Raw genomic sequence first — 11,042 nt, forward strand, 5'->3', positions numbered from 1 at the left:
TCTGACTACTTATACGTTTACTACAAGATCTGAGTACTTCTACATTTACTCAAGTACAAGATCTGAGTACTTCTACATTTACTACAAGATCTGAGTACTTCTACATTTACTCAAGTACAAGATTTGAGTACTTCTACTTTTACTACAAGATCTGAGTACTTCTACATTTACTCAAGTAAAATATCTGAGTACTTCTTCATTTACTCAAGTACAATATCTGAGTACTTCTACATTTACTACAATATCTGAGTACTTCTACTTTTACTACAAGATCTGAGTACTTCTACTTTTACTACAAGATCTGAGTACTTCTACATTTACTCAAGTACAAGATCTGAGTACTTCTACATTTACTACAATATCTGAGTACTTCTACTTTACTACAAGATCTGAGTACTTCTACTTTTACTCAAGTACAAGATCTGAGTACTTCTACATTTACTAAAAGATCTGAGTACTTCTACATTTACTACAAGATCCGAGTACTTCCACTTTTACTCAAGTACAATATCTGAGTACTTCTACATTTACTAAAAGATCTGAGTACTTCTATATTTACTACAAGATCTGAGTACTTCTACATTTACTCAAGTACAAGATCTGAGTACTTCTTCATTTACTAAATTACAAGATCTGAGTACTTCTACATTTACTACAAGATCTGAGTACTTCTACATTTACTCAAGTACAAGATCTGAGTACTTCTACATTTACTACAATATCTGAGTACTTCTACTTCTACTACAAGATCTGAGTACTTCTACTTTTACTACAAGATCTGAGTACTTCTACATTTACTCAAGTACAAGATCTGAGTACTTCTACATTTACTACAAGATCTGAGTACTTCTACTGTTACTACAAGATCTTATTACTTCTAATTTTACTACAAGATCTGAGTACTTCTACTTTTACTACAAGATCTGAGTACTTCTACTTTTACTCAAGTACAATATCTGAGTACTTCTACTTTTACTACAAGATTTGAGGACTTCTACTTTTACTCAAGTACAAGATCTGAGTACTTCTACTTTTACTACAAGATCTGAGTACTTCTACATTTACTCAAGTACAAGATCTGAGTATTTCTTCATTTACTCAAGTTCAAGATCTGAGTACTTCTACATTTACTACAAGATCTGAGTACTTCTACTTTTACTACAAGATCTGAGTACTTCTACTTTTACCCAAGTATAAGATCTGAGTACTTCTACTCTTACTACAAGATCAGAGTACTTCTACATTTACTCAAGTACAAGATCTGAGTACTTCTACATTTACTACAAGATCTGAGTACTTCTACTTTTACTACAAGATCTGAGTACTTCTACTTTTACTCAAGTACAATATCTGAGTACTTCTATATTTACTACAAGATCTGAGTACTTCTACATTTACTCAAGTTCAAGATCTGAGTACTTCTTCATTTACTCAAGTACAAGATCTGAGTACTTCTACATTTACTACAAGATCTGAGAACTTCTACTTTTACTACAAGATCTGAGTACTTCTACATTTACTCAAGTACAAGATCTGAGTACTTTTACATTTACTACAAGATCTGAGTACTTCTAATTTTACTACAAGATCCGAGTACTTCCACTTTTACTCAAGTACAATATCTGAGTACTTCTACATTTACTAAAAGATCTGAGTACTTCTACATTTACTACAAGATCTGAGTACTTCTACATTTACTCAAGTACAAGATCTGAGTACTTCTTCATTTACTAAATTACAAGATCTGAGTACTTCTACATTTACTACAAGATCTGAGTACTTCTACATTTACTCAAGTACAAGATCTGAGTACTTCTTCATTTACTCAAGTACAAGATCTGAGTACTTCTACATTTACTACAATATCTGAGTACTTCTACTTCTACTACAAGATCTGAGTACTTCTACTTTTACCCAAGTATAAGATCTGAGTACTTCTACTCTTACTACAAGATCAGAGTACTTCTACATTTACTCAAGTACAAGATCTGAGTACTTCTACATTTACTACAAGATCTGAGTACTTCTACTTTTACTACAAGATCTGAGTACTTCTACTTTTACTCAAGTACAATATCTGAGTACTTCTATATTTACTACAAGATCTGAGTACTTCTACATTTACTCAAGTTCAAGATCTGAGTACTTCTTCATTTACTCAAGTACAAGATCTGAGTACTTCTACATTTACTACAAGATCTGAGAACTTCTACTTTTACTACAAGATCTGAGTACTTCTACTTTTACTCAAACACAATATCTGAGTACTTCTACTTTTACTACAAGATCTGAGTACTTCTACTTTTACTCAAGTACAAGATCTGAGTACTTCTACTTTTACTACAAGATCTGAGTACTTCTACATTTACTCAAGTACAATATCTGAGTACTTCTTCATTTACTCAAGTACAAGATCTGAGTACTTCTACATGTACTACAAGATCTGAGTACTTCTAATTTTACTACAATATCTGAGTACTTCTACTTTTAATCAAGTACAAGATTTGAGTACTTCTACTTTTACTAAAATATCTGAGTACATCTACTTTTACTCAAGTACAATATCTGAGTACTTCTACATTTACTACAAGATCTGAGTACTTCTACATTTACTCAAGTACAAGATCTGAGTACTTCTTCATTTACTCAATTACAATATCTGAGTACTTCTACATTTACTACAAGATCTGAGTACTTCTACTTTTACTGCAAGATCTGAGTACTTCTACTTTTACTCAAGTACAATATCTGAGTACTTCTACTTTTACTACAAGATCTGAGTACTTCTACTTTTACTCAAGTACAAGATCTGAATACTTCTACGTTTACTACAAGATCTGAGTACTTCTACATTTACTCAAGTACAAGATCTGAGTACTTCTACATTTACTACAAGATCTGAGTACTTCTACATTTACTCAAGTACAAGATTTGAGTACTTCTACTTTTACTACAAGATCTGAGTAATTCTACATTTACTCAAGTACAAGATCTGAGTACTTCTACATTTACTACAATATCTGAGTACTTCTACTTTTACTACAAGATCTGAGTACTTCTACTTTTACTACAAGATCTGAGTACTTCTACATTTACTCAAGTACAATATCTGAGTACTTCTACATTTACTACAAGATCTGAGTACTTTTACTTTTACTACAAGATCTGAGTACTTCTAATTTTACAACAAGATCTGAGTACTTTTACTACAAGATCCGAGTACTTCTACTTTTACTCAAGTACAAGATCTGAATACTTCTACGTTTACTACAAGATCTGAGTACTTCTACATTTACTCAAGTACAATATCTGAGTACTTCTACATTTACTACAAGATCTGAGTACTTCTACATTTACTCAAGTACAAGATTTGAGTACTTCTACTTTTACTCAAGTACAAGATCTGAGTACTTCTACATTTACTCAAGTACAATATCTTAGTACTTCTTCATTTACTCAAGTACAATATCTGAGTACTTCTACATTTACTACAATATCTGAGTACTTCTACTTTTACTACAAGATCTGAGTACTTCTACTTTTACTACAAGATCTGAGTACTTCTACATTTACTCAAGTACAATATCTGAGTACTTCTACATTTACTACAAGATCTGAGTACTTCTACATTTACTACAAGATCTGAGTACTTTTACTTTTACTACAAGATCTGATTACTTCTAATTTTACAACAAGATCTGAGTACTTCTACTTTTACTACAAGATCTGAGTACTTCTACTTTTACTCAAGTACAATATCTGAGTACTTCTACTTTTACTACAAGATTTGAGTACTTTTACTTTTACTCAAGTACAATATCTGAGTACTTCTACTTTTACTACAAGATCTGAGTACTTCTACATTTACTCAAGTACAAGATCTGAGTACTTCTACATTTACTACAAGATCTGAGTACTTCTACATTTACTCAAGTACAAGATCTGAGTACTTCTACATTTACTAAAAGATCTGAGAACTTCTACTTTTACTACAAGATCTGAGTACTTCTACTTTTACTCAAACACAATATCTGAGTACTTCTAGTTTTACTACAAGATCTGGGTACTTCTACTTTTACTCAAGTACAAGATCTGAGTACTTCTACATTTACTCAAGTACAATATCTGAGTACTTCTTCATTTACTCAAGTACAAGATCTGAGTACTTCTAAATGTACTACAATATCTGAGTACTTCTACTTTTACTACAAGATCTGAGTACTTCTACTTTTAATCAAGTACAAGATTTGAGTACTTCTACTTTTACTAAAATATCTGAGTACATCTACTTTTACTCAAGTATAATATCTGAGTACTTCTACATTTACTCAAGTACAAGATCTGAGTACTTCTACATTTACTACAAGATCTGAGTACTTCTACATTTACTCAAGTACAAGATCTGAGTACTTCTACATTTACTACAAGATCTGAGTACTTCTACTTTTACTACAAGATCTGAGTACTTCTACTTTTACTCAAGTACAATATCTGAGTACTTCTACTTTTACTACAAGATCTGAGTACTTCTACTTTTACTCAAGTACAAGGTCTGACTACTTCTACGTTTACTACAAGATCTGAGTACTTCTACATTTACTCAAGTACAAGATCTGAGTACTTCTACATTTACTACAAGATCTGAGTACTTCTACATTTACTCAAGTACAAGATTTGAGTACTTCTACTTTTACTACAAGATCTGAGTACTTCTACATTTACTCAAACACAATATCTGAGTACTTCTAGTTTTACTACAAGATCTGGGTACTTCTACTTTTACTCAAGTACAAGATCTGAGTACTTCTACATTTACTCAAGTACAATATCTGAGTACTTCTTCATTTACTCAAGTACAAGATCTGAGTACTTCTAAATGTACTACAAGATCTGAGTACTTCTACTTTTACTACAAGATCTGAGTACTTCTACTTTTAATCAAGTACAAGATTTGAGTACTTCTACTTTTACTAAAATATCTGAGTACATCTACTTTTACTCAAGTATAATATCTGAGTACTTCTACATTTACTCAAGTACAAGATCTGAGTACTTCTACATTTACTACAAGATCTGAGTACTTCTACATTTACTCAAGTACAAGATCTGAGTACTTCTACATTTACTACAAGATCTGAGTACTTCTACTTTTACTACAAGATCTGAGTACTTCTACTTTTACTCAAGTACAATATCTGAGTACTTCTACTTTTACTACAAGATCTGAGTACTTCTACTTTTACTCAAGTACAAGGTCTGACTACTTATACGTTTACTACAAGATCTGAGTACTTCTACATTTACTCAAGTACAAGATCTGAGTACTTCTACATTTACTACAAGATCTGAGTACTTCTACATTTACTCAAGTACAAGATTTGAGTACTTCTACTTTTACTACAAGATCTGAGTACTTCTACATTTACTCAAGTAAAATATCTGAGTACTTCTTCATTTACTCAAGTACAATATCTGAGTACTTCTACATTTACTACAATATCTGAGTACTTCTACTTTTACTACAAGATCTGAGTACTTCTACTTTTACTACAAGATCTGAGTACTTCTACATTTACTCAAGTACAAGATCTGAGTACTTCTACATTTACTACAAGATCTGAGTACTTTTACTTTTACTACAAGATCTGAGTAGGCTACTTCTAATTTTACAACAAGATCTGAGTACTTCTACTTTTACTACAAGATCTGAGTACTTCTACTTTTACTCAAGTACAATATCTGAGTACTTCTACTTTTACTACAAGATTTGAGTACTTTTACTTTTACTCAAGTACAATATCTGAGTACTTCTTCATTTACTCAAGTACAATATCTGAGTATTTCTTCATTTACTCAAGTACAAGATCTGAGTACTTCTACATTTACTACAAGATCTGAGTACTTCTACTTTTACTACAAGATCTGAGTACTTCTACATTTACTCAAGTACAAGATCTGAGTACTTCTACATTTACTACAATATCTGAGTACTTCTACTTTACTACAAGATCTGAGTACTTCTACATTTACTCAAGTACAAGATCTGAGTACTTCTACATTTACTACAAGATCTGAGTACTTCTACATTTACTCAAGTACAAGATCTGAGTACTTCTTCATTTACTCAAGTACAATATCTGAGTACTTCTACATTTACTACAAGATCTGAGTACTTCTACTTTTACTACAAGATCTGAGTACTTCTACTTTTACTCAAACATAATATCTGAGTACTTCTACTTTTACTACAAGATCTGAGTACTTCTACTTTTACTCAAGTACAAGATCTGAGTACTTCTACTTTTACTACAAAATCTGAGTACTTCTACATTTACAACAAGATCTGAGTACTTCTACATTTACTCAAGTACAAGATCTGAGTACTTCTTCATTTACTCAAGTACAATATCTGAGTACTTCTACTTTTACTACAAGATTTGAGGACTTCTACTTTTACTCAAGTACAAGATCTGAGTACTTCTACTTTTACTACAAGATCTGAGTACTTCTACATTTACTCAAGTACAAGATCTGAGTATTTCTTCATTGACTCAAGTTCAAGATCTGAGTACTTCTACATTTACTACAAGATCTGAGTACTTCTACTTTTACTACAAGATCTGAGTACTTCTACTTTTACCCAAGTATAAGATCTGAGTACTTCTACTTTTACTACAAGATCAGAGTACTTCTACATTTACTCAAGTACAAGATCTTAGTACTTCTACATTTACTACAAGATCTGAGTACTTCTACTTTTACTACAAGATCTGAGTACTTCTACTTTTACTCAAGTACAATATCTGAGTACTTCTATATTTACTACAAGATCTGAGTACTTCTACATTTACTCAAGTTCAAGATCTGAGTACTTCTTCATTTACTCAAGTACAAGATCTGAGTACTTCTACATTTACTACAAGATCTGAGAACTTCTACTTTTACTACAAGATCTGAGTACTTCTACTTTTACTCAAACACAATATCTGAGTACTTCTAGTTTTACTACAAGATCTGGGTACTTCTACTTTTACTCAAGTACAAGATCTGAGTACTTCTACATTTACTCAAGTACAATATCTGAGTACTTCTTCATTTACTCAAGTACAAGATCTGAGTACTTCTAAATGTACTACAAGATCTGAGTACTTCTACTTTTACTACAAGATCTGAGTACTTCTACTTTTAATCAAGTACAAGATTTGAGTACTTCTACTTTTACTAAAATATCTGAGTACATCTACTTTTACTCAAGTATAATATCTGAGTACTTCTACATTTAATCAAGTACAAGATCTGAGTACTTCTACATTTACTACACGATCTGAGTACTTCTACATTTACTCCAGTACAAGATCTGAGTACTTCTTCATTTACTCAATTACAAGATCTGAGTACTTCTACTTTTACTACAAGATCTGAGTACTTCTACTTTTACTCAAGTACAATATCTGAGTACTTCTACTTTTACTACAAGATCTGAGTACTTCTACTTTTACTCAAGTACAAGGTCTGACTACTTCTACGTTTACTACAAGATCTGAGTACTTCTACATTTACTCAAGTACAAGATCTGAGTACTTCTACATTTACTACAAGATCTGAGTACTTCTACATTTACTCAAGTACAAGATTTGAGTACTTCTACTTTTACTACAAGATCTGAGTACTTCTACATTTACTCAAGTAACATATCTGAGTACTTCTTCATTTACTCAAGTACAATATCTGAGTACTTCTACATTTACTACAATATCTGAGTACTTCTACTTTTACTACAAGATCTGAGTACTTCTACTTTTACTACAAGATCTGAGTACTTCTACATTTACTCAAGTACAAGATCTGAGTACTTCTACATTTACTACAAGATCTGAGTACTTTTACTTTTACTACAAGATCTGAGTACTTCTAATTTTACAACAAGATCTGAGTACTTCTACTTTTACTACAAGATCTGAGTACTTCTACTTTTACTCAAGTACAATATCTGAGTACTTCTACTTTTACTACAAGATTTGAGTACTTTTACTTTTACTCAAGTACAATATCTGAGTACTTCTACTTTTACTACAAGATCTGAGTACTTCTACATTTACTCAAGTACAAGATCTGAGTACTTCTACATTTACTACAAGATCTGAGTACTTCTACATTTACTCAAGTACAAGATCTGAGTACTTCTTCATTTACTCAAGTACAAGATCTGAGTACTTCTACATTTACTACAAGATCTGAGTACTTCTACTTTTACTACAAGATCTGAGTACTTCTACTTTTACTCAAACATAATATCTGAGTACTTCTACTTTTACTACAAGATCTGAGTACTTCTACTTTTACTCAAGTACAAGATCTGAGTACTTCTACATTTACTCAAGTACAAGATCTGAGTACTTCTTCATTTACTCAAGTACAAGATCTGAGTACTTCTACATTTACTACAAGATCTGAGTACTTCTACTTTTACTCAAGTACAAGATCTGAGTACTTCTAATTTTACTACAAGATCTGAGTACTTCTACATTTACTCAAGTACAATATCTGAGTACTTCTTCATTTACTCAAGTACAAGATCTGAGTACTTCTACATGTACTACAAGATCTGAGTACTTCTACATTTACTACAAGATCTGAGTACTTCTAATTTTACTACAAGATCTGAGTACTTCTACTTTTACTCAAGTACAATATCTGAGTACTTCTACATTTACTACAAGATCTGAGTACTTCTACTTTTACTACAAGATCTGAGTACTTCTACTTTTACTCAAGTACAATATCTGAGTACTTCTACATTTACTACAATATCTGAGTACTTCTACATTTACTCAAGTACAAGATCTGAGTACTTCTTCATTTACTCAAGTACAAGATCTGAGTACTTCTACATTTACTACAAGATCTGAGTACTTCTACTTTTACTACAAGATCTGAGTACTTCTACTTTTACTCAAACACAATATCTGAGTACTTCTACTTTTACTACAAGATCTGAGTACTTCTACTTTTAAACAAGTACAAGATCTGAGTACTTCTACTTTTACTACAAGATCTGAGTACTTCTACATTTACTCAAGTACAATATCTGAGTACTTCTTCATTTACTCAAGTACAATATCTGAGTACTTCTAAATGTACTACAAGATCTGAGTACTTCTACTTTTACTACAAGATCTGAGTACTTCTACTTTTAATCCAGTACAAGATCTGAGTACTTCTACTTTTACTACAAGATCTGAGTACTTCTACTTTTACTCGAGTACAATATCTGAGTACTTCTACTTTTACTACAAGATCTGAGTACTTCTACTTTTACTCAAGTACAATATCTGAGTACTTCTACTTTTACTACAAGATCTGAGTACTTCTACTTTTACTACAAGATCTGAGTACTTCTACTTTTACTCAAGTACAAGATCTGAGTACTTCTACTTTTACTGCAAGATCTGAGTACTTCTACATTTACTCAAGTACAAAATCTGAGTACTTCTACATTTACAACAAAATCTGAGTACTTCTACATTTACTCAAGTACAAGATCTGAGTACTTCTTCATTTACTCAACAAGATCTGAGTACTTCTACTTTTAATACAAGATCTTAGTACTTTTACATTTACTCAAGTACAAGATCTGAGTACTTCTACATTTACTACAAGATCTGAGTACTTCTACTTTTACTACAAGATCTGAGTACTTCTAATTTTACTACAAGATCTGAGTACTTCTACTTTTACTACAAGATCTGAGTACTTCTACTTTTACTCAAGTACAATATCTGAGTACTTCTACTTTTACTACAAGATTTGAGTACTTTTACTTTTACTCAAGTACAAGATCTGAGTACTTCTACATTTACTCAAGTACAAGATCTGAGTACTTCTACATTTACTACAAGATCTGAGTACTTCTACTTTTACTACAAGATCTGAGTACTTCTACTTTTACTCAAGTACAATATCTGAGTACTTCTATTTTACTACAAGATTTGAGTACTTTTACTTTTACTCAAGTACAAGATCTGAGTACTTCTACATTTACTCAAGTACAAGATCTGAGTACTTCTACATTTACTCAAGTACAAGATCTGAGTATTTCTTCATTTACTCAAGTACAAGATCTGAGTACTTCTACATTTACTACAAGATCTGAGTACTTCTACATTTACTCAAGTACAAGATCTGAGTACTTCTACATTTACTACAATATCTGAGTACTTCTACTTTTACTACAAGATCTGAGTACTTCTACTTTTACTCAAGTACATTATCTGAGTACTTCTACATTTACTACAAGATCTGAGTACTTCTACATTTACTCGTGTACACGATCTGAGTACTTCTTCATTTACTCAAGTACAATATCTGAGTACTTCTACATTTACTACAAGATCTGAGTACTTCTACTTTTACTCAAACATAATATCTGAGTACTTCTACTTTTACTACAAGATCTGAGTACTTCTACTTTTACTCAAGTACAAGATCTGAGTACTTCTACTTTTACTACAAGATCTGACTACTTCTACATTTACTCAAGTACAATATCTGAGTACTTCTTCATGTACTACAAGATCTGATTACTTCTACTTTTACTACAAGATCTGAGTACTTCTACTTTTACTACAAGATCTGAGTACTTCTACTTTTAATCAAGTACAAGATCTGAGTACTTCTACTTTTATTACAAGATCTGAGTACTTCTACTTTTACTCAAGTAGAAGATCTTGTACTTCTACGTTTACTACAAGATCTGAGTACTTCTACTTTTACTCAAGTAAAAGATCTGAATACTTCTACATTTACTACAAGATCTGAGTACTTCTACTTTTACTCAAGTACAAGATCTGAGTACTTCTACTTTTACTACAAGATCTGAGTACTTCTACATTTACTCAAGTACAAGATCTGAATGCTTCTACATTTACTACAAGATCTGAGTACTTCTACTTTTACTACAAGATCTGAGTACTTCTACTTTTACTCAAGTATAATATCTGAGTACTTCTACTTTTACTACAAGATCTGTGTACTTCTACATT

This window comes from Notothenia rossii (assembly GCF_949606895.1).
Source record: "Notothenia rossii genome assembly, contig: scaffold_24, whole genome shotgun sequence".
NCBI classification, from domain to species: domain Eukaryota; kingdom Metazoa; phylum Chordata; class Actinopteri; order Perciformes; family Nototheniidae; genus Notothenia; species Notothenia rossii.